The 24,735-nt window shown below is 40.1% G+C and overlaps 1 protein-coding gene across 2 annotated transcripts in view; it reads left to right on the plus strand.

Moving 5' to 3' along the window:
* Window positions 1-6,860: 6,860 nt before the first annotated feature.
* The window catches only part of TRPM8 (transient receptor potential cation channel subfamily M member 8), a 69,930-nt gene continuing 52,055 nt past the window's right edge, over window positions 6,861-24,735 (plus strand). For both annotated transcript variants that reach the window (XM_072977338.2, XM_072977344.2), the window contains exon 1: window positions 6,861-19,582. The gene's annotated coding sequence lies outside the window, so the exon portion shown is untranslated. The remainder of the gene's footprint in view (window positions 19,583-24,735) is intronic.

Consider the following 24,735-nt stretch of genomic DNA (forward strand, 5'->3'; position numbering starts at 1 on the left):
ATTCTTTGTCCACTGTTCTAATTGAACAATATCATGCCATACAGTATTTCATCTTTACATATCACTTCTTTCATTTGTCCTTTATTCTTTTTTTTTCTTACCAATTATTCACTCTAATAATTTTTCTCTTTACTAAGAGTTTTTCAATCAGTCCTTTTAGGTTTTCTGGGAATTTCTATAACTCTGTGACTGAAAGTAATGGGGAGACTGGTGGGATAAATACAGTAATTTTCTATATCTATTCCAAATTATTAGTAAAGGGATTTTCTGTATTTTACCATATATTTATTATCTTGTATAAAGAGAAAGTTTGCCAGATTCAGATGTAATTCTTATGTTTCCATGTTCAACCAAATTAGTTTATTGGACTGAGACATGCTATCTAATTTATGTCTCAACTGATTAGCAATATAGTATAAGCTTAAATTAAAAAGGCCTTATCCTACAACTTTTTGAGATTTATATCATCTCCATTTATTAATCCTTGACTTCTTATCTCCACTGCCACATTTATTTTACTTTACTTCATTTGGACTTATACCCTGCCCCTCTAGACAAAGTCTACTCAGGGTGGCTTACATGAGAGATAAAATACAATAAAATAACATAACATACATAATGATAAAAACCCACTAATTGATACATGCATACATTATCAAGATGGAATAATTGAGAAACAACGATCAATTAATTGACTGGAGGGAAGGCCTGCCTAAAGAGCGAAGTTTTTAAATGGCTTTTAAAAACACCCAGTGAGGGAGCCAGGTGGATTTCCATTGGGAGGGTATTCCATAGCCGAGGGGCCACCGCTGAGAAGGCCCTATTTCTTGTTCTTTCCTTCCAGACCTCTCTCGGCATAAGGCCCCTCAGCCGTCCCTGCTGGCTTTGTCGAGTGATTCGGGTAGACCTGGGTGGGAGAAGGCAATCTGCCAGGTATCGAGGTCCCAAACCGTTTAGGGCTTTATATGTCATCATTGATACTTTGAAATCACTGCGGAAATGAATGGGCACAATTTATTAATTATGTTTTGCCAGACCTTCAACTCTTTACTAATCTTTATTGGTAGCACTATAAATTAAAACTTTATCTTAGATAATACCTTCATTCTACATGCTGCAATTCTGCCAAACCATGAGAATCCAATTTTCCTTAAATCATCAAACTTATTCATAATAATTTGTTTCAATATTTTATCATTCTTTTTTTTACAGTCTTTCCAAATTAGTTGGAATGTTTATGCCTAAATATTTGATAGTCTTTTGACTATTAACATCAATTTCTTTCCTGATTTTATTTATTTCCACTTTGTTATGACTGGACACCATCATTTCTGCCAATTTATCTATTTACTCCTGTACTGCAGTGAGTCCTGGACTCTTTGTGCATGGCAGGAGAGGAAGCTGAACACGTTCCATATGCGTTGTCTCCCACGGATTTTTGGTATCACCTGGCAGGACAAAGTTCCAAATACAGTAGTCCTAGAACGAGCTGGAATTTTTAGCATGCATACATTACTGAAACAGCGATGTCTAAATTGGCTTGGGCATGTTGTGAGAATGGCGGATGGTCGGATTCCAAAAGATCTCCTATATGGAGAATTAGCTCAGGGAAATCGCCCCAGAGGGAGACCACAGCTGCAATACAAGGATACCTGCAAGCAGGATCTGAAGGCCTTAGGAATGGACCTCAACAGATGGGAAACCCTGACATCGGAGCATGCAGCCTAGAGGCAGGCGGTACATCATGCCCTCTCCCCATTTGAAGAGACCCTCGCCCAGCAGGCCGAGGCAAAGAGGCAGTCCCTGAAGCAGCAAAATCAGGGAGCTGGACAGGGGACAGATTGTATTTGTCCTCATTGTAGAAGGGATTGTCACTCTCAAATTGGCCTTCTCAGCAACACTAGGTGGTGTTCTAAGTCCTCCATACAGAGCACGTTACCATAGTCTCTCGAGACTGAAGGATATATCAAACATCTATATCCCAGTTATTTCTCCAAATTCTTTGAAGCCAGCAGCCACTCCAATCATCATGCCTTTTTCCTTTCTACTTTACACCATCCAATCACTATTTATTTTTTACTACTAAATATCTCCTACTATCCCCATGTCTATTCAAGTGATATCCCCTCTTATAATCTCTTATCTATATTTTTCCTAATCTATTGCTCACACTTCCAATCTAATTTTATACATACAAGAATACTTTTTAGATTACCTACTGAAATCTTAACTTTGTTTATCTTCCACGAGCCCTCTAACCCTCTGAATTCATTAAGATTTAACTAATCCCTGTGTTATTTCTAACTATCCCCTCCTTAGCTAGCTTTGGAGTTACTTCCACCCTTATATTTTAATATTGTCTCTATTTCCCCTTCCTGACTTATAATTACCTCCTTTTATGGGTAGAACATTAAGATCTATGAAGAACTTCAATGTACCATTTCACTTCCTTTCCCTCTCCCTCACCTTCCATTTTAATATTGAATCCCCTTGGAATTCTTACTACTATGACTTGTTTGCAATAAATAGTTCAAATTCAACCTCCCATCAAACGTATCTAAACTTATATAATAAAATATGTTAACCAATCTTAGTAGTGTTCATATGAATTAAATCTTCACAGCAATGTCCAGATACCTCTTCTTCTTGAAACATTTTATACCATTTTTATTTCAAACACATTGCCTGATTCTGCTGTGGCAGTCTCTCTACCACACCAAGAAAAGAAAAACTGGGGGGGGGGAATGTTCCATTTAAAGTGATGCAGAAAATACTTGCTATCAAATGCACACTTAAAAAAAATTCACTTAGCTCCTCTAGGAAGCCAAGGAAGTGATTAATTTACCAATATTCTGAAGTGGTTGTCTTATTAAGCCACTTCATGGTATTGACAAAGGCTGCTGGAGACCAAATAGAGTCATTTGAGGTCTACATGCTATTTGGATGTAAGGATCACACCAAATGGCATACCAAATCTCCTACTGATCCTATTTAGCCCGATCCAGCCAAGCCATGTAGACAAGCCCTTAATACGCTAGAGTAACTTGTAAATAGGGTAGGACCATTTGGATCAATGGAATCTATGGAAAAGCTGAGTCACCAAATCCCAACTGATTCAATGGGTCTATTCTAGTATGACTTACTACACTGCACATTACTTACTACACATAGAGTACCCTATGGGGGAAAGGGTGGCATATAAATAATTTTTAAAAATTAATAATTTAAGCAATAGGATTTCGGCCATCGAATGCTACATCCGCCTGTTTTGCATGGGCTCACATATTCACCTGCAAAGAGGCATGGGGTCAAGACTGTAGTTCTTAGTGTTTGTGGTTATGCGTCCCTATTAGCGTCTGACAGCTTTCAAAGAATATTGTTCCTTGCTGAGATCTTCTGTATTTTTGCAGTGTTTCTTACAAATCAGCATACAACCCAAAGTAACACCTAGCTATTTTGGGAGCAAGACAGTGATCAGACTGAATGCCCTTCCAGCTAACCTGAAGTTTCTGAGATGCCTTCTTATTTCCCAGATGAAAGGCAAATATTTGAGTCTTAGCAAGATTGGTTTTGATTTCTATCATATTGTGAGCCAAGTTCTTTTACTGCATCTACAAGAACAGCTGCTATCATCTGAAATTTGTCTGACTGAACAGGAAGTGCGACATCATCAGCATAAATAAAACTTTTGGTGCCTTGAGGAAGTGGTTGGTTATTGATGTAGATGTTAAACAAAATAAAAGTCAGTACACTGCCCTGGTGCAGAAAGAGGAGGAGAAAGTACAGTAAGAAAAGGAGGAATGTAGGCCAAATACACATCAGCTTTGTTTCAAATGGGAATTCAGGCCGAGGCCATAAGGGAAATTTGTCATGGCCTTGGCGTCTTGATATACACCCACTCTGCCATGCTACCTCTGTGTTTCCTTAATGTGTGTGAGAGCCAGGATGGTAAACCATGGTATTGCTTGCAAAACCTACCTAAAATCTCAGCTCTGATTTGGCGTGTTCTTCAGGAACAAAAATTCCATAGACCTTTGCACGTTACCTAAGTAGGTACTGCCTCGCACAACAAATAAAATCAACATTTTCCCCAGTAGTAGTTGAAGGGCAAGGTTGGATTTAGTACCACAGATCCCCAACTCAATAAGCAAGTCTTTAATGGGTGAAGATTTTTATACTTATTAAAAAGCAAAAGGCCAAGATGATATAAAAAATGTCAAAAAGGTCAAAAGGCCATTTAAGATACTGTTGAGCTAAAATAGTAGGGGGCACAAGAAAATAATAAAACTGATTTCTTTACTAGTAGCGTAAGAGACTGCATGAAGACCTGAATCGTGACATGGTAGGGATTTAAACTACGAAGATCTGCTGGATAGCGCAATGGTTTAGGTATCTGACTGCGGAGCCAGAGACTGGGAGTTTGATTGCCGACTGCACCTCCTCCATATGGACTAGAGACTCAGTGATCCATCGAATCCATTCTAGCCCTGCAGTTCTAAGATCTAAGATTATCAAGTTGCGATAACAGTGGCTGAACAAAAGCTGGCTGTTGATGTCTAGTGGCTTCAGGCAATCCTAAAGACCACTATTCCAAAAGGGTTATTGCACAGAGAAACTATTTTAACTAACCTAAATCAGATAGGCCAAGCACTATAGACTGCATTAAGCAGGTAACATATGAATACAGAGTATTCCAGTAATTTAAATGTTACTTGATATAAATAGCATATGGGCTATATCAGCTGACCTATGTCAGAATCTGAAACCTTAGAGGATTAGCTTTAATAGCAAAGGAGGCTTTTTAATATGGTTGTTTCTATAGTACACTCAAATTACCTTAATTAGTCAAATAATTATTAAATGATATTTAGTGGTAACAAACTGAAAATACAGAAGCACTACTAAAACCCCACAATTATTACACATTACAGAACTGAACTGTATTAAACATCAGTTGTCTTTAGTATTGTTTATACACAGCCTGAAAAATATTATGTACAAATAAGAAGACATTGGGAAATAGGTCAAGCACCATCTCAACTGTTGTTGTTATGAAGCATCATGTCAACTCCAACTTACAGCAACTTTATGAATGAGTTCTTATGTATGTCTTGTTATTAACAGCCCTGCTCAACTCTTGCAAACTCAAGCCAGTGGCTTCCTTTGTAGAGTTAATATATCTTGCACTTGGCCTTCTTCTTTTTCTCCTGCCTTCAACTTTTCCTAGCATTATTGTCTTTTCCATCAAGTCTTGGCTTATGATGATGTCTTGAAAGTACAACAGACTTATTTTCCTCATTTCCCCCTCTACAGAGTGTTCAGGCTTGAGCTGATGTTGCACCCACATCATCATCAGCAAATTGATAATTCCAGTCATGACAGGGACTGAGCAATTACTGGAAGACAGCTACTGAGCAGCAGCAGCAGCAAAAGGTGATGCTGGTAGAGGATAATTATCCTCATCCTCATCATTTTAGAATTACAATGCTGTAAGGAACACTGTGGATCATCAAGTCCAGCCCCAGTCAGGGAGGCACAGCTGAGAATCAAACTCCCAACCTCTGGCTCTGCAGCCAAATATGTAAACCACTGAGCTATTCAGCATTTCACAGACAATGGCAATGACACTCAAGTTAACTTTTGTAGTACTGCACAGACATCAGCAGCAGTAAAGCACTTCTGACTATTTCTTACCTTGAAAATATCCAAAATGAAAGAAAAAATAATGTTGGAACTAACTGATCAAAATATTGAGTTCTGTGGAGCTTTGTATACAGTATATTATCCATCTACATGGGTCCAAATGATCGCTTGCTGCACAAGCAGTTGATATCCTTCCTCATTTCTGTCACTTTTCACTTTTGCTTCTTGCCTATCTTTAGCAACTTTAAGCATTTCTTCCATCATCCACCTAGGCTTCTCTTCTCCTTTCACTAAAGCAATAGTCTCTCTCCCTCCACCCCACATTCTCCTTTGATAATTAAATTCTTTAAAAAGAAAACTCCAGTTTATGAATGTGGGATATTGTGCTTCAGCATTCGTGATTCAAAAAGTCAAGAAGTCACCCAATATTGTTGCACAATAACGTGCCAGCAGGAAAAAAAATGTGAAGCTTTACATAGCAAAGGGCAGCCTGAATGTTGACACCAAGCAAGGGAAAATCGCAGAAACTAGCTCTTTTTTTCATAAATTAACTACTTCTCACCCAAACACAAAACAATTGTCAGGGCCCTTTTTCGACACATGTGAAAGATAGCAAGCCCAGTGCCGGTCCGTGTGCTTCACAGGGCCAGGCTGTGGAGACAGATCTCCTGCACACCACTCACCCGCAAGCGTGCCACGCCTATCCGAGCATGCGTGCAAGTGCACCATGCCCATCCACACGTGCGGCCCAATCACCCATGCATGTGCGCCAGCGCACCATGCCCATCCGTGAACATGCCATGCCCACCGGCAAACATGCCACATCCACTCGTGAGCGCAGGGGTGCCCCTGCCCTCCCACATGGACTTCACCCCCTCAGCTGGTCGGCAGTTCCAAAAAGGTTAGGAACCACTGCTGTAGACCATCTTGACTGTTTTACGGTGGTTGTTGCCCTTCCTGAAGGAAAGAACCAAGAAAATGATGCTGGGGAACTTCTGTTTGACACCCTAGCCCTTAGCCTACAGGGCTCTCAAGGTTCTGTTTTGTCCCCTACTCTTCATAAAACCATTGGGGGAGATTGTCCAAAATTTTGGGATTTGGTGTTACCAGTATGCAGATAACACCCAACTCTTGTCTATTCTTTCCATCTAAGTCCAAGGAAGTTGTTTTGGCTCTAGATCAGTGTCTGGTGTCAGTAATGGACAGGATTTGGTAGTGGTGAATGAACTGAAACTTAATCCAGACAAGGTCAGAGATGTTCCTGGTCAGTTGGAAGTCAGATTTAAAAAAATAGGGATTCATCTCATGCTGAACGAGGTTACACTCCTCATGAAAGCACAGGTGCACAGCCTCCAGTGACAAAGGAGTGGTTTCAACCTTGAGAACACATTTGGAAGTGTTATGTATGCCAACACAAACTGTCTATCATCACTCATAAAATAGCTGCCGTGCTAGGCATAGTAACACTTATCACGGAAAGCAAACTATTAATGTTCCAGGACAAGCCTCTTCAAGACACCCACTGCCATTGCCACCATTATGAATTTCTCATCCCACCATGCTGTCTGTGTTCATGCTACAAGAATTTATTCTAATGAGCAAATACAACTGTGTTCTTAGAATGCAGTCTTGCTAATTTAATTACTAGAAACTATGAATTCCTATTTTAAGAAATGTTTCACTAATGAAATGTTAAATGTTTTCATAGCCCAACTTTGGGGTGAATTGGGGTGAACTTTATGCTGAGTACAGTACAACATCCTGCCCCCCCCCCACATGATCTCTTGGTTCTTCACAGCTTTTCTGGCATGTTCCCAATTCCATGGGGCTAGTTACTATCTTCTGAGGGTTTGCCTGCATCCATGATTTCTCACTGTTCAGGTTTTTAGAAAACAACATTGTTTTCAGTACTAACTGGTAATGAGAATATAGAGTACAATGGCTAATTGTTATCAAAACAAGTAGCCCATTGTGTTCATTCCATTATATACAGAATAACAAAAGTACAGTAAACTCCTACTATACTGATAGGGAGAATAAACACTAATCAGGGAATAATGAAATAGATTAACCAAGTAAATGAATGTTAATAATAAAACCCACCACAACTTCTGTATCATACACCTCAGTAAAGCAAATAGATGAATTTGTACTTTGTTCTGTCTCTCTAGGTATATAATAAGTGAAGACTGGACCTTGGGAACAGGAATAGTACCATCCTAAGCAGTCTATACTCAACTGTAAGCCCCAATTTTTTCAGTGCATCTTATTCCAAGGAAAAGGTATATAATAATGCAGCCTAAACACCATATACGTGGCTGTTGGAACTTCCTTATAATTCAGATTCTCCACACTTCCTCCATCTGTTGTTTCTCTGACAATGTTTCCAGGATATTCCCATAGGCCAGCAATGTGGATTTTGATTACTATGACCTGTATCAGCAAAATAATTCAGAAGCACAGTCTTGAAATGATGGAGCAATTTGGAATTACCTAGAATTGCTAAACCTAATTAATATTGTTAGATCTAATTGTGGATCCCACAAGAAGCATATATATTGGAGTTCATTGCTTTAGCTTCACTTATTCCCATTTCTCAAAATCTTTGCAAGTATAGACATAAGTAAATAGGTATTGTCTTAACAGTTATACTGCCTTGAACACACCTAATCTCATCTGCAGCAGCATATCCAAATTCCTAATGATTATGTTCCAGTCTTATAACAGACATACCTGGAAAAGGCAGGAAGAGTTAAGACCCTGAGAAGCATGGTCTGTAATGGGAATGGTATCAGCTAATGCCAGAAGAATCAGCCAGTCAGGTTCACTGGAGGATTTTTAAATGACTAGCAAAATTACTCGCGAAACATTTTCTGATTCTTGGCTCTTTCTCTCTGTAGCTAACCATGTCAGAGAGCTGATCCCAGGACAAAGAGGGATCAGAAACAACCAACTGGCTGTGAGCAGAACTGGGGCTCTAGTGAGCCAATTGTGTCATTCTATTTTCACTGTGTTAATTATACAAAACTCCCTGCATGTGATTTCTTATTCCTTCCATCTCATTTGTATGTTTAAATCTTGTTCCCAAAGACATGGTCTCTGGCATTTTTCTACCTTACGCGAGACTTCTTTGCCTTGAATGCATTGTAACTCTTTTATTCTTAGAAAGTGTGAAGGGAAGAGGAGAAGGGGACGACTGAGGATGAGATGGCTGGACAGTGTCATCGAAGCTACCAGCATGAATTTGACCCAACTCCGGGAGACAGTGGAAGACAGGAGGGCCTGGCGTGTTCTGGTCCATGGGGTCACAAAGAGTCGGACACGACTAAACAACAAGAACAACATAATAAATTTAGCCATTTCTTAAATATACTGTAATCCAGCTTGTGTACTGCTCATCTCCTTGGTTCATGCACTACAGCATTCCCTAGCTAAGAAAAAGGAAAGAAGGCCTGGAGTCTGCTTTGGCTTTCCACTTGAAGCAAAAGAAGCAATTTTGGAATGTGGATATTGGTGATATTTTGGTGATATTTTAAGATAGAATTTCTATGGCTGCATGTTCTCTGGCTCCTGTTGATGAAGCTGGAAATGTGGTATTGGTTGCTGATTTTTGACCGCTAGGTGTCAGTATTGGCATGCTCCTCTGAATTGGGAGCCTTGTGGATGACAATTGGTTCTGTCCTTATGTGACTGCAGAGCATTGCCTGTGTTAGTGCCAGTTACCCATTTATTGATTTCTCTCCTTTTGTTCCCCAAGCACTCGACAGTGATGAAATCTTCAACTTCACACAGGCAAGACTGAACACACAAGAATTTCTTAAAAAATATTCTTTTTTACTTTTACACACTTCTGTATAGTGATCTGTGTCATATTCATATTGAGTTGAATTGTTTTCATCCTTGTGTTTGAATAGGGTTTATTTTGTATGTACCTAGAAAACTCATTTAATGATGAAAATGCTAACTATAAATAAGTAAATAATGTGTGAGTTTTTGAGATCAGAGGCAGCTTTGGCTGACGCTGTCTTGCATAAATGGAGGTGGGAGACAGATTACTTGCAGGCAAGAAGCAACCCAATGCAACATTTCGGTCATCCTAAACCTGCCATTTTTGTATCCATAGTAAAATCTTACATGACTGATGTAAGGTGGGGAACTTGTGACTTTCCAGATGTTAATTGTCATAAATAGTAAAAACAGTAATAGCACAGGGCACTGCTCTGAATGTTGGCCTGTTTCAATACTTAGCACTATTATGAGAATAATAATAAAAATTTAAAAAAAACAAGATAACAAATAGTGTGAAGAGGGAGATAGAAAATGGTTTTCAGTATTTGTCTGGAGTATAAATATTTGTTTGGTGCTTTTAAGGCTCCTAATAAAGTAAACTCGTTCACGGTTTGCTGCCTTATCATGGCAAAGGGGCTTGAGTAATTCAGAGAAACTATGGATTATGCTGTGCAGGGACACCCAAGATGGACAGGTCATAGTGGAGAGTTCCGACTAAACGCGATCCACCTGGAGTAGGAATTGGCAAGCCACTCCAGTATCTTTGCCAAGAAAACTCCATGGACAGAAACAAAAGGCTAAAAGATATGATGCTGGAAGATGAGCCTCTCAGGATGGAAGGCATCCAACATGCTACTGAGGAAGAGTGGAGGGCAAGTACAAGTAGCTCCAGAGCTAATGAAGTGGTTGGGCTAAAGCTGAAAGGATGCTCAGCTGCGGACACGCCTGGAAGTGAAAGGGAAGTCCAATGCTGCAAAGAGGAATACTGCATAGGAACCTGGAATGTAAGATCTATGAACCCTGGGAAGCTGGAGGTGGCCAAACAGGAGATGGCAAGAATAAACATTGACATCCTGGGCATCAGTGAACTAAAATGGATGGGAATGGGTGAATTCAGTTCAGATGATTATCATATTTACTATTGTAGGCAAGAATCTCATAGAAAAAATGGAGTAGCCCTCATAGTCAACGAAAGAGTGGGAAAAGATTTACTGGGATACAATCTCAAAAATAATAGAATGATTTCAATATCTTCTCTGCAGCCAAAAATGGAGAAGCTCTATGCAGTCAGCAAAAACAAGACCTGGAGCTGACTGTGGCTCTGATCATCAGCTTTTTATAGGAAAATTCAAGCTTAAACTGAAGAAAGCAGGAAAAACCACTGGGCCAGTCAGGTACAATCTAAACCAGATCCCTTATGAATACACAGTGGAAGTGAGGAACAGATTTAAGGAGCTAGATTTGGTGGACAGAGTGTCTGAAGAACTATGGGTGGAGGCTCGCAACATTGTAAAGGAGGCAGCAACGAAAACCATCCCAAAGAAAAGGAAATGCAAGAAAGTAAAGTGGCTGTCCAGCGAGGCCTTACAAATAGCAGAGAAGAGAAGGGAAACAAAATGCAAGGAAGATAAGAAAAGTTACAGAAAATTGAATGCAGCCTTACAAAGAATAACAAGGAGAGACAAGAGGGCCTTCTTAAACGAACAGTGCAAAGAAATAGAGGAAAATAATAGAAAGGGAAAAACCAGAGATATGTTCAAGAAAACTGGAGGTATTAAAGGAACATTTTGTGCAAAGATGGAGATGAAAAAAGACAAAAATGGTAGCAGAAGACAAGAAGGGATGGCAAGAATACACAGAGGAATTATACCAGAAAGATCTGGATGTCCCGGACAACCCAGACAATGTGGTTGCTGACCTTGAGTCAGACGTCCTGGAGAACAAAGTCAAGTGGGCCTTAGAAAGCATGGCTAACAACAAGGCTGGATTTCGAAGCGGCAGAGGAACTAGAGAGCAAATTGCTAACATGCACTGGATTATGGAGAAAGCCAGAGAGTTCCAGAAAAACATCTACAGTACTTCTACTTCATGGACTACGCAAAAGCCTTTGACTGTGTGGACCACAGCAAACTGTGGCAAATTCTTAAAATAACAGGGCTGCTTGGTCACCTTATCTGTCTCCTGAGAAAGCTATACGTGGGACAGGAAGCAACAGTTAGAACTGGATATGGAACAACTGATTGGTTCAAAATTAGGAAAGGAGTACAACAAGGCTGTATATGGTCTCCCTGCTTATTTAACTTCAATGCAGAATACATCATGCGAAAGGCTGGACTGGAGGAATCCCAAATTGGTATTAAGATTGCCAGAAGAAATATCAATAACCTCAGATATGCAGATGATACCACTCTGATGGCAGAAAGTGAGGAGGAATTAAATAACCTCTTAATGAGCCTGCTTCTTGGAAGGAAAGCGATGAAAAACCTAGACAACATCTTAAAAAGCAGAGGCATCACCTTGCTGACAAAAGTCCGAATAGTCAAAGCTATGGTTTTTCCAGTAGCGATGTATGGAAGTGAGAGCTGGACCATAAAGAAGGCTGACTGCCAGAGAATTGATGCTTTTGAATTGTGGTGCTGGAGGACACTCTTGAGAGTCCCCTGGACTGCAAGGAGATCAAACCTATCTATTTTGAAGGAAATCAAGCCTGAGTGCTCACTGGAAAGACAGATCCTGAAGCTGAGGCTCCAATACTTTGGCCATCTCATGAGAAGAGAAGACTCTGGAAAAGACCCTGATGTTGGGAAAGTGTGAAGGCAAGTAGAGAAGTGGACATCAGAGGACGAGATGGTTAGACAGTGTCACTGAAGCGACCAACATGAATTTGACCCAACTCCAGGAGGCTGTGGAAGACCGGAGGGCCTGGCGTGCTCTGGTCTGTGGGGTCACGAAGAGTTGGACGACCTAACAACTAAACAACAACAATAATGTCAAGCATTGTTTTAAGTCATCTGATCCTGAATCCTTTTCAAGCAGATGTTCGGGCCTGCTCTGCTCTGGGAGGCAGGATGCGGCTAATACACAAAAAGAAATGTGAAAGAACTGGAAAAGTTGTTGGCTGGGACGAACAGTGCTTTTTGAAGTGAAAGCCAGGAAGAAAGTGAGACTGAAAGATATTGGCTGACTACTTGACACTTGAATTTGACCTCTGAGGTCCAAAAGGTGTTTCTGGGCTTCTAATCACCTTTCAAAAGATGGAAAATGGCTGGTCTTACATTCCTGTTTTATTCTTTTGTAACACAAGTTCTTTTCAAATGATGGTTGGACTCATTCTTAATGTGTGATAATGGATATCCAGTTTAGAAAATCAATACAAAATGGCATGCTAAAATAAGACTAATAGGCTATCTGGCATAAACTGTTTATTAAAAAATTCTAGTTGTAAGCTGAGAAATGTTCTTCTCAAATTGTCTCTCATCAGAACTGGGATCTAGTAGATTATGTTTTCTTTCTTTCTTTCTTTCTTTCTTTCTTTCTTTCTTTCTTTCTTTCTTTCTTTCTTTCTTTCTTTCTTTCTTTCTTTCTTTCTTTCTTTCTTTCTTTCTTTCTTTCTTTCTTTCTTTCCCTCTGATACACACGTATACAAACTTTTGACTCAGGGACAAGATACCTGAAACGTGCTTACTATGCATCTGGCCAACTTTTTCTTAAACATCTCCAAGAATAATTCTTATCCTTCTACCTGAAACAATTTGAACCCTCATGTCTTCATGCTGTCACTTTGGCAGGGCATTTCTCAGCCTTTTCTGCCGAGTGAGCAGATCTAGTCACTTCATATTGTTTTTACTGGGTTCGCCTTTCAGAACTTTCACCATTGTTTTCCACTCAATCCATCCACCATGCTCATCGCCTTCCTGAACTGGGATGTCCAGAGCCAAGAAAAGCTCCTTTTTTGGACTCTTGCTCCTCACATCTCCCAGCCAGGCCAGGCCAGTGACCAGGCTTGTTGGGGGAGCATTGGGGGAGCTCTAGTCCTTACAAATACATTTTCCAAGCTTTTGTTGATGGCCCCCATTAAATCCACTATTCCAGACTGAAATGGGTGATGAGCTGTATCCTTGTGCATACAAACATACAAAGACACAAATATGTATCATGATAAAAATAGGATCAAAACTATATTTTGTGGAGGCATGGCTGGCAGATAGCTGCTTGTGCACGGCAATCCACCAAAGCTAAACAACAGTTTCTTCAAGCGAGGTAAGTTAGCTCTGAAAAGTAAATACAACCAAAAATGGCCCAAATCCTTTTGCCTATTTATGCCTGCACAGCACAAATGAGGCTATGATCACACACTGGAATTGTTCCTTACTTATGCCCAATTTAGATCACAGCATACATTTCTGGTCACACGATGCACAGCCATTTGCAATTCATTTTACATGCCAGCAGTGCAGCTGCAGTGCAATTTCCCTTACCGTCTGTGAAGCCTCTGTTTTTATTTTTACTTCCAATGCATTTTGATATATTCTTTAGCAGTAGGGCATGTGTGTATGATACTTTTGATACTTTTCTGAAGCAAATTCACTGGGGACGGTGGCTGCCATTCCTGCTGCGCAGCTGCCCTCCTATAATTAAAAAAAAAATAAAATCCATGTCTGGAGTGTCCATATGTTGGTAAACTTACGTCAACAGCTTTAAAGTCGCATCACTCCACTTACCATATAACAAGCAGGGGCAGATCTGGGTGGGGGTTCCAGGTCCACTGAGTGCAATGCATTGCTTCCAGAGGCACCAGCGCAACAGAAGAAAATCTGCCCATGAGGAAACGTTTTTAAAAACATTAAGTTGTGGGGCTGCAGTGCCCCATAAAACAAGAGAGAAAATAAATCGGTACCATGGTGTAGCCGGCCATAATGATTCAAACTGAAGAAAATTAATTGGCAACATTAAAACACATTGGAACGCTCATCCAGTTTTATGTATCACATGACCGCGATGTATTACAACACTGATATGGATTTTTTTTCTTTTCATTGGAAGTGGGGAACATTTCCTTGGTGTGACCGTGGCCCAAGTCACTTTTGGTGGCAAATTGCCAGAAGCAAGTTGCAAATCACTATAGGCGTTAACAGTTGCATATGGAGTTGCATAATTTAGAGTGTGCATCGGAGGAGGCTTGGGACTGCCTTGCTTCTGCTTCTGAGTGAACGTGTGTGTGTGTGTTTGCAGGGAGGCTTGCCTGGTAAGGTAAGGTGCTGTTTTTAAAAACTGTTCTAGGTGTTTTTGCAGCATGGTTTTGAGCTCAGGGGGGGGTATGCTTCTGTGCTATGATGGGTCTTGGGGGGGTCGTTTGTTTTTTTTGTTTTTCCCCCATTTCCGATGGGTCTTGGGGTTTTTTGTTGCTTTTTGGACTGTTTTCCCCCATTTCCGATGGGTCTTGGGAGGTTGGTTGCTTTGGGGAGATTTTCCACATTTTGGATAGGTCTTGGGGAGTTTGTTGTTTTTTAGCTTCCCCCCTATTTCCGATGCGTCTTGGGGGGTTTGGTTGCTTTTTAGGTTCCCCCCATTTCCAATGGGTCCTGCACACTTCCCTCGCTTTTTCCTTTGTTTTCTTTGCATTTCCGACCCTGCCCCCTTTGTTCTCTGTGCATTTCCAATGGGTCTTGCACGCTTGATTGTTTTTCTCCCCCCCCCCGAAATGGCTGAAATGGATTAATTGCATTTCAATGCATTCCTATGGGAAATGGTGCTTTGACTTATGACCATTTTGAGTTATGTCCATCTTCTGGAACAGATTGTGGTCATAAGTCAAGGCACCCCTGTAATAGCCAATTCGGTAAATGTATATGCTGCCCCAACACATTTTTTTTTTCACTTTCTCGGCCCCTCCACAGAGCTGAGGAAATGTTTAATTTGCCAACATTGTGAAGTGACTCTCTTCTTAAGCCACTGCACAATACTGACAATTCAAACTGGAAGGGTTACGTTTGGTTAGTTTCCAGTGATCACAGACAATGGAAAAAACAACAACCAAAAACAGCGATCTTACCCACACCAAAAAAGTGTGCTGCCTATATATCTCCCCATAGTGTTTAAAGCACTCTCTGGAGGGTTTACGATTTTTAATTCTGCAGGCTACACATTGCCACCCCAGCAACCAGGGTACTCAGTTCACCAACCTTGAAAGGATAGGATAGAAGGCTGAGTGAACTTCAAGCTGGCAATTAAACCACTGCACCACAAGGCTCCAAGAAAGTAGAAGCCATGATGGGAGTCAGAAATATGCAGGTAAGACTACTCAGGGGAGGGGAACAGGTTTACTTCAGCACAGAAATCATCTGACTGCCATTGCTGAGAGTGAACCTGCCCATTGCTGCTGCAACCCAAACAGTGGACGACACTGAGCTCTTGTCTCTCCTTCCATCCTTCTGCCTCATGGATGTCATCCCATCCCTTGAGCACTGCCTGGACACCATGCTGGACCTGGACAAGACGGAAGTCCTGCGAGTGAGTGCCCTTAGTGCCTGCGGTTTGGGTGCCCCCCTCTCCTTTGGGGGCACTACACTATGGACGAGATACGCAAGAGGGGCATACTCCTGAACCCAGCACTATCAGTGGATTCCCTGGTAGTGTCTGTGGCCTCTTCTGCATTTTTTTTCCCCACTTGAGGCAGATTACCCAGCTGTGTCCCGACCATGATACCAGGTCCCTCACCACACTGGTCCAAGCACTAAGAGTCCTTTGATATGTATTCCTGCATCGAGTAGGGAGTTGGACTTGATGGCCTCATAGGCCCCTTCCAGCTTCACTATTGTATGATTTTATGATAGTCTTGAGATTAGACTACTGGAACACTCTTTAAGTGGGGCTGCCCATAAGACCGCTACAGAAACTCCAGCATGTCTGGAATATGGTGGCCAGTTTATTCAGTGGAGTAAATTAACACCATTATCTATTCCCTACCCTGGCTGCCTTGCACTGGTTACCTGGTCATTTCCATGCCAGCTTCAAGGTGATAATGTTTACAAGGCCCTAAACAGGTTGGGACCTCAATAAATGGCAGAATGCCTTCTTCCAGTGAGATCTGCCCAACCTACTTGTTCGTCCCAGGCCAGGTGGTTGAGATCATTGACCCCCAAGAGAGGCCCCACACCTCTGGAATAATCTCCCACCTGAAATTCATCTGGCTTCTTCACTGGCAATTTTCAAGCAATCTTGAAAACATAGCTGTTTAGACAGGCTTTTCCAGATATTACATCATCATAGTGCAGTGGTTTTTCCAAATCTTATATTACCCATTTCACCACCTTGCCTTTATTAATTATATGTATGCTGTTCTTTAATTTATGTGGATTGATATGTTTAATTTGATTTTTCATACTGTTACTATGAACAGTCTTTTTCTTTAAAGTGTTATTTGTTTTTTACCATTTTCTGAACCACCCAGAGTGGCCTTGGTAGCCAAGTGGGTGGTACAGAATTTGAATGAATGAATGAATGAATAAACAAACTAACTAACTAACAAACTCACTCTTTTGGATAAGGACACTAAATAGAAAATGTAAAATCAGTATTAAAACAATACTCAGCCAATTAATAATTTCAAAACAAAAGCAAGGAAAACCACCACACACATTATGCTCCAATTAGCTGCTGGAGCTGCAATGTTACAAAAATAGCTGTAGTTGTTTAGTCGTTAAGTCGTGTCCGACTCTTTGTGATCCCCATGGACCAGAGCACGTCAGGCCCTCCTGTCTTCCAGTGCCTTCCGAAGTTGGGCCAAATTCATGTTGGCAATTTCGATTACACTGTCCAACCATCTCATCCTCTGTCGTCCCCTTCTCCTCTTGCCCTCACACTTTCTCAACATCAGGGTCTTTCCCAGGGAGTCTTCTCTTCTCATGAGATGGCCAAAGTACTGGAGCCTCAGCTTCAGGATCTGTCCTTCCAGTGAGCACTCAGGGTAGATTTCCTTTAGAACTGATAGATTTGTTCTCCTTGCAGTCCAGGGGATTCTCAAGAGTCTCCTCCAGCACTACAATTCAAAAGCATCAATTCTTCGGCGGTCAGCCTTCTTTATGGTCCAGATATCACTTGCATACATTGTTACTGGAAAAACCATAGCTTTGACTATGCGGACTTTTGTCGGCAAGGTGATGTCTCTGCTTTTTAAGATGCTGCCTAGGTTTGTCATTGCTTTCCTCCCCAGAAGCAGGAGTATTTTAATTTCGTGGCTGCTGTCTCCTTCTGCAGTAATCATGGAGCCCAAGAAAGTAAAATCTGTCACTGCCTCCATATCTTCCCCTTCGATTTGCCAGGAGGTGATGGGACCAGTGGCCATGATCTTAGTTTTTTTAATGTTGAGCTTCAGACCATTGTTTCTGCTCTCCTCTTTCACCCTCATTACAAGGTACTTCAAGTCCTCCTCACTTTCTGCCATCAGAGTGGTATCATCTGCATATTGGAGCTTGTTGATATTTCTTCCGGCAATCTTAATTCTGATTTGGGATTCCTCCAGTCCAGCCTTTTGCATGAGGTATTCTGCATATAAGTTAAATAAACAAGGGAACAATATACAGCCTTGATGTACTCCGTTCCCAATTTTGAACCAATCAGTTTTTCCATATCCAGTTCTAATTGTTGCTTCCTGTCCCACGTATACGTTTCTCAGGAGATAGATAAGGTGGTCAGGCACTCCCATTTCTGTGAGGACTTGCCATAGTTTGCTGTGGTCCAATGAAGCAGAAGTAGATGTTTTCTCTGCAACTCTCTGGCTTTCTCCATAATCTGGTCACTAGTTCCTCTTGCCACTGCTGAGTTTTCCAAACTCACTGGCATATTGAGTGTAGCACCTTAACAGTGTCAGCTTTTAAGATTTTAAATAGTTTGACTGGAATGCCATCACCTCCACTGGCCTTGTTGTTAGCCATGTTTTCTAAGGCCCACTTGACTTCACTCTCCAGGATGTCTGGCTCAAGGTCCGCAACCACACTATCTGAGTTGTCTGGGACATCCAGATCTTTCTGGTATAATTGTGTATTCTTGCCACCACTTCTTGATGTCTTCTGCTTCTGTTAGGTCCCTACCATTTTTGTCCTTTATCATGTCCATCTTTGTACAAAATGTTCCTTTAATATCTCCAATTTTCTTGGACAGACCTCAGAGTCACAAAGCATGTATTGATGTCAATGTAGGAATTATTTTTTTATTTACATATAATGTGCAATTTCTTTTTAGATTATCAAAGAAGAATAAATTTTGTTAGAGATTTTGGAACCAGCAGCCCCTGGGAGACAATAATAATATATTAATTATAGTAAACTTTAAATACTGGGGGATTGGTTTCTTTGTTTTGTTGCACAAAGGATGAAAAATAGTTAACTGATTGTGTGAAGGAATTTAAGGTTGCAATCATATACAAATTTGCATGTGACAGTCTCACTGACTTCATGAGGAGTTACTTCCTTTGAGACACATACAGGATTACACCATTGGTATTAATTTCAGTTTGCAAGAAGAAGGGGCAGCTTTTCTTTCATGTATATGGGGAGTGGAAGCCCCTGTAAATTCTACATATTCTAGATAAGTTCTAAATTCCTACAAAATTCCAGATCCTGTTTCAGGGTTTTTCACTCTGGAAGAGTTTGGATAGGATATTGTTGTTGTCAGTAGCAGTTAGCTGTGTTTTCATGTCAGAGTTTTGTTAATGGTTAATATTAAGCAGGAATAAGGCTCTTTGAAGTCTCAGTTAATTTGTTTATTTTCCTGAATAAATATTTGATATTAGATTTCAGTAGATTTAATGGAAATACCAACTATTAAGTCATGGCAAATGTCTAGGTTCTACAGTCCATTGTAAGTAAGCAGAGCATTTATTTTCCATTCTAACATGTTTATAAAAGCTGATTATAACAGCTTTTATAAACATCCTGCTGCAATCAGTACTTATTGCTGACATTGTTTGCTGTAAACTCCTTGTCCCCCATCTCTTCCCAGACTCCTCCCACTTTCCAAAGGTGGGGTGTGTGTGACCAAATCAAAGGGTGGAGCTTTGCCGATTGGAAGTGTCTCAAAGTCTGCCTGTTGCACACATTACTTTTGCAGGGCATATTTTGAAGATCTTTGGTATCATGCTGTAATCACATAGGTATGTACAATGATGGTTTTCTTTATTGATTTCTAACTTCCAAAGACTTTTTGTTGTGATAGTTAAATGTATATTCCTTATGTTCTACATGTGTGTTCACTTTTTTCTTGAAAGTTATAGGCAAAAAACTTTTAAGCATGAGATTTCTTAAGAAGAATCTAAAGCTTCTGGCAGCTTTTTTTAATGCTATAAGCAGTTATCTGGCTTACAGTATTACTTACATTGTTAATTGTTTTCTAGTTCAGAGCACATATTTTATACTTTGTATTCCATAGAGAAAAGAATCACAAAATAATGAGATACTCTGAGATTTTGCAGGGAGCCAAACTAATTAGATAGATAGATAGATAGATAGATAGATAGATAGATAGATAGATAGATAGATAGATAGATAGATAGATAGATAGATAGATAGATAGATAGATAGATAGATAGATTTGTTGGTTGAAATATCAGTAAACATTTAACATATAAAAATCATAAACCTACACTGAAATGTGATTTAATTCTGTTATTTGGCAATTCAGATATATTAGTGGAATACAGTATACACATCATTCAACTTACTTACTTGGGGAGTAATGCTCAGATATACTTTTCTGAGTATATCTGGTATGTTAGAGTGATTATCCTTTTAGCCCTACATGTCCTTGTAAATAACTATAGTATGGGCTTGCCACTGCTACTGTGCTCATTCACAAAAACTTTCCTAACTCTCTAGATAATACATTTGCTGTTTTGAATAATTCATAGAGATGCTGAAATCATTTTAATCTTTCAGAGCTTTAAATGAATAATGAATAACAATCACATCTAACTTAACAGAAGTGATGACCATACTTTCTGTTTTGGTGTTAAGATTATTAAATAAGCCAGCCAGTAAAGCCCAAAAGTCTGTCAGAAGTATGCCAACAAATAAAGTTTATCTCCCCATGCAGCATAGTAATTTTGTGGAAGTTTTGTCACAAGAGTACTTTTAAAGACAAAAATCAGAAGCATTTACAGAAGCATTTGCATTATGAATTATACTGTCAGGTCTTCCAACCATAGGCAGAATTAATTATTGTGATATTTAAATATGCGGTAGTGACTGGCTGCTCCCACTTTCAAATTATCATACCTGCTATCCTGGCTCACATGCTGAAATTGAATCTGAGGGCTTTCTCATTTAATGTACATACTTGGTTTACATAAAAAATATGGCTGTATTTTTGTACATATATCTTCCAGATACTCAAATGTGTTAACCCCTTATAAGAGTAGGATAATCCTGCTTGTCTTTCTGGCTGCTCTTCAGATATTCTGTATTTACCCAGATAATGGGTCTTCAGCTAGCATACTGGGATCCACTATCAGAACAGGGAATCCACTGCTAGTTCATTGGGAACTTAGAATGAATCAAAATATTATGGCGTGTGTACAAATGTACACCCAGGTTTGTGTTTTTTGTGTTGTGAGTTTACTTTAGTGTCCCTTTTCTTTTCCTTCTATAACAAAATGTATATTTGTTTTTGACTCTAATATTAATTTCCTTTCATCTTATATTTTTATTTCTTCATGTATTAAAACCTTCATAATGACCTGGATTTGGGGATACAGGGAATGCTAATCATATTTCCAGATGATAAAAATTTGGATGGAATAGCCAACACTCTGGAAGACAGAAACAAAATTCAAAATGATCTACAGTAGATGGGTTTGCACAATGAGCTGAAAACAAAACAGTGAAATTCAACAGGGATAAGTGCAAAGTACTACACCTAGGAAAAAGAAACCAAACACACAGTTACAAGATTGGGGGGGGGGATACCTGGCTCAGCAATGCTATGAGCAAGAAGGATCTTGGAATCATCATAGATCCCAAGCTGAATATGAGCCAGCAGTGTCATGTGGCTACACAAAAGGCAAATGCTAATTTCAGCTGCATTAACAGACGTATAGTCTCCAAATCCTACAAGTTAACTGTAGTCCCCTTCTATTCAGCACTGGTTAGGCCTCATCTCGAGTACTGTGTCCAGTTCTGGACACCACACTTCAAGAAGGACACTGACAAATTGGAACAAGTTCAGAGGAGGTCCACAAGGATGATCAGGGCAGTGGAAACCATGCCCTATGGAGAAAGACTGAAAGGAACTGGGCATATTTAGTCTTCAGAAAAGAAGAGGGGGGGAGGAGATATGATTGCACTTTTCAAATATTTGAAAGGCTGCCATACAGAGGAGAGGCAGTATCTGTTCTCAATCATCCCAGGGAAAGACTTAGCTTTTTAGGTAGGCTTTTTAAGCAACAGTGGGTTTTGGGGGGAAGATACCGTGATTTTTAAAATCACATATTTACAATGTTTTAAATGTCTTTTTAAAAAGTATTTTTATATGTTTAATTATTTTTAGTGTGTTCTTGGAAGTGATTTAAAATAGCTATTATAATATGATTTTAGGTGACTGTAAACGGTCTTGAGCCCCTTGTGGAGAGAAAGGCAACATGTCAAGCAAACAAATAAATATATGTTACAAAAATAGATTTTATGGATTTTTTTAAAATAACCATTTGTATTTGCATTTGAAATGACTGGTAGTTTCAAACACAGCTGGAGGATACTGATGTGGGACCTGCTGGAGATGTGGAACATGTGGGCCAAGGTGGCCCATCATTGCAATAGACTGATTTCTTCTGATGATGTTGCTACGAGACGTAAATAGTGATGGCACCCAGTGGTATTATTTTTATGAACACTGATAAGTGATGTTGGGGAATAAATGCCAGAGACTGATACGAAAGAAGGCATTTCAGATGTGTCTTTTTTCTGTACCTTCAATTAGTTGCAGAGAGACTGAGATATTTTTGTGGTCTGTTTTGATAACTGAAGAAATGTGAGAGGTCGTTTCGATGAATCAGGCCATCAGAACAGTCTGACAAAACAACTGTTTGTAAAGAGTGAAGATGACATTGGGATAGGAATTGAAGGGAATGAAGTCATTGCCCCAATCCATTTAATATTTTAAAACACCAATTGATCTGATGGCATACTTTTATGTCATGAAAGGATATGACTGCCTAGGGACCCCTGGACGACTTCTGTGCCTGTCCTTAAAAGGGAAGGAAAATGGAGAAGGGCCACTGTACATGCTGTCTCACATGAATGCACACACGTTTGTGGATGTGTCTGTGCACATGGTTTTGCTTGCACTTGTTACTGTATATTAAACGCTAGGCATTCATTCATTCATTCATTCCCACCTTTCTCTTAAAAGGATCCAAGTCAGCTTAGAGTATTAAAATGAATAGTACAAAAGTTAGAAATAATAAATTATCACAATATTAAAAAGAATTTTAAAAGTATATTTAACATGAAAGGTAAGTGGGCAGACAGAATGATGCATTTTTAACAAATAATTGCTGCCTACAAAAAGTATAGCTTAGTGAGATATGGTTTCAAAGTTTAATTTCTCTCTCTCTTACACATATGCATTTCTACACATAATTGTGTGCCATCAAGGGAATACAACAACGTTTTCCAGGATTTTCTAGCTATAGAGTACTTAGCAGTGGTTTACCATTCTCTCCTGTGGGTTCCCTACAACTGTGCAGCTTGCCATGGACTGCAGAGGTTGGCTCTTCTACGTGGCATGGCGGGGTGGGGGTGGGGAATCAGACTCCCAACCGGATACCTAACTCACTAACCAGGTACAAACAACCAAGCACACCGGATCTTGTATCATCAGTAGTGTATTTAGCATGCTGAAACCGCCACAAACACACGAAGATCTGTGGCAGTTAAGAAGAGAGGTAGAAGGAGATGCTTCTCCTGTCTTTGATCTCATCCTCATTCAGAGCATAGATTCCCAAGGTATGTTTGTATGCATACTTATTTATTTAAAATATTTTTATCCTGCCTTTCTCCTTAAAAGGATCCAAACTAACTTATGTACAGTAATTAAAAAATAGCATTTAAACCTAAAAAAAGGTAAGAATAAAAATATTAAAAGAAGAATTAAACAAGTATTATATTAAAATGGTGAATAAATAAAATATTAAAATATATTTAAAACAACAGAGCACAACAATCCTTTTAAAACCCTTCTCAGACCACGTCATTAAGGAAAAAGCCTGTGTGACAAGAAAAGTCTTTGCCTGCTTGCAGAAGGACAGGAAAGATGGAGCCAGCTCTGGGAGCAACAACAGAGAAGGCCCTCTCCCATGTCCCATCAGACACACCTGTCAAGGTGGCGTGGCCAAGAGAAAAGCCTCTCCTGATGATCTTAACACACGAGCAGGCTCATAAGGAGAGATGCGGTCTTTGAGATAGCTTGGACCCAGGCCATTTAGGGCTTTATAGGTTAAAACCAGTACTTTGAATTGTGCCCGGAAACTGATTGGCAGCCAGTGGAGCTGCTATATCAGGGGAGTCATATGTTCCCTATAACCAGCCCCAGTTAACAATCTGTTTGCAGTAGTCTGGACCCTTTGGAGTTTCCAAACACTTTACAAAGGAAGCCCCATGTTACAGTAATCCAGCTGAGATATAACTAGACCATGTGTCACCATGGCTAGATCAAACCTCTCAAGAAATGAGTGCAGCTGGCACACTAGTTTTACTTGTACAAAGGCACTCCTGGCCACTGCTGAAACCTGGGCATCTAGGCTCAGAGATGAATCCTGGAACACTCCCAAGATACTGGTCTGTGTTAACCCCATCCAGCACAGGCTACAACCCTATTCCTTAGTCTGCTTTTCTACTGACCAGGAGCACCTTTGTCTTGTCTGGATTAAGTCTGAGTTTATTCGCCCTCATCCAGTCTTACTTACACAAATACACAGAGATAAATATGCATTCTCTCTCTCTCTCTCTCTCTCTCTCTCTCTCTCTCTCTGTGTGTGTGTGTGTGTGTGTGTGTGTGTGTGTGACACAGATATATAGAGGAACAGAAGAGATCAGGGGAATAGCAAGTGTCCTTTTATTCTCCCTACACACACACTTTGAACAAATCCCTACGGTTACTGGTTTAGAGAGGTACCAGTCAAAACAAATGTAGTTACCTCAGGCAGATGGCATTATTAACACTGGTAGGCAAATGGAGTGGTTATCTGCTTGGAACCTGGGGTATAGTTGCACTCAGTACATCTGGAAAGGTATGTTTTGAGCACAGAGTTGT

Source organism: Pogona vitticeps, chromosome 1 (genome assembly GCF_051106095.1).
Source record: "Pogona vitticeps strain Pit_001003342236 chromosome 1, PviZW2.1, whole genome shotgun sequence".
NCBI classification, from domain to species: domain Eukaryota; kingdom Metazoa; phylum Chordata; class Lepidosauria; order Squamata; family Agamidae; genus Pogona; species Pogona vitticeps.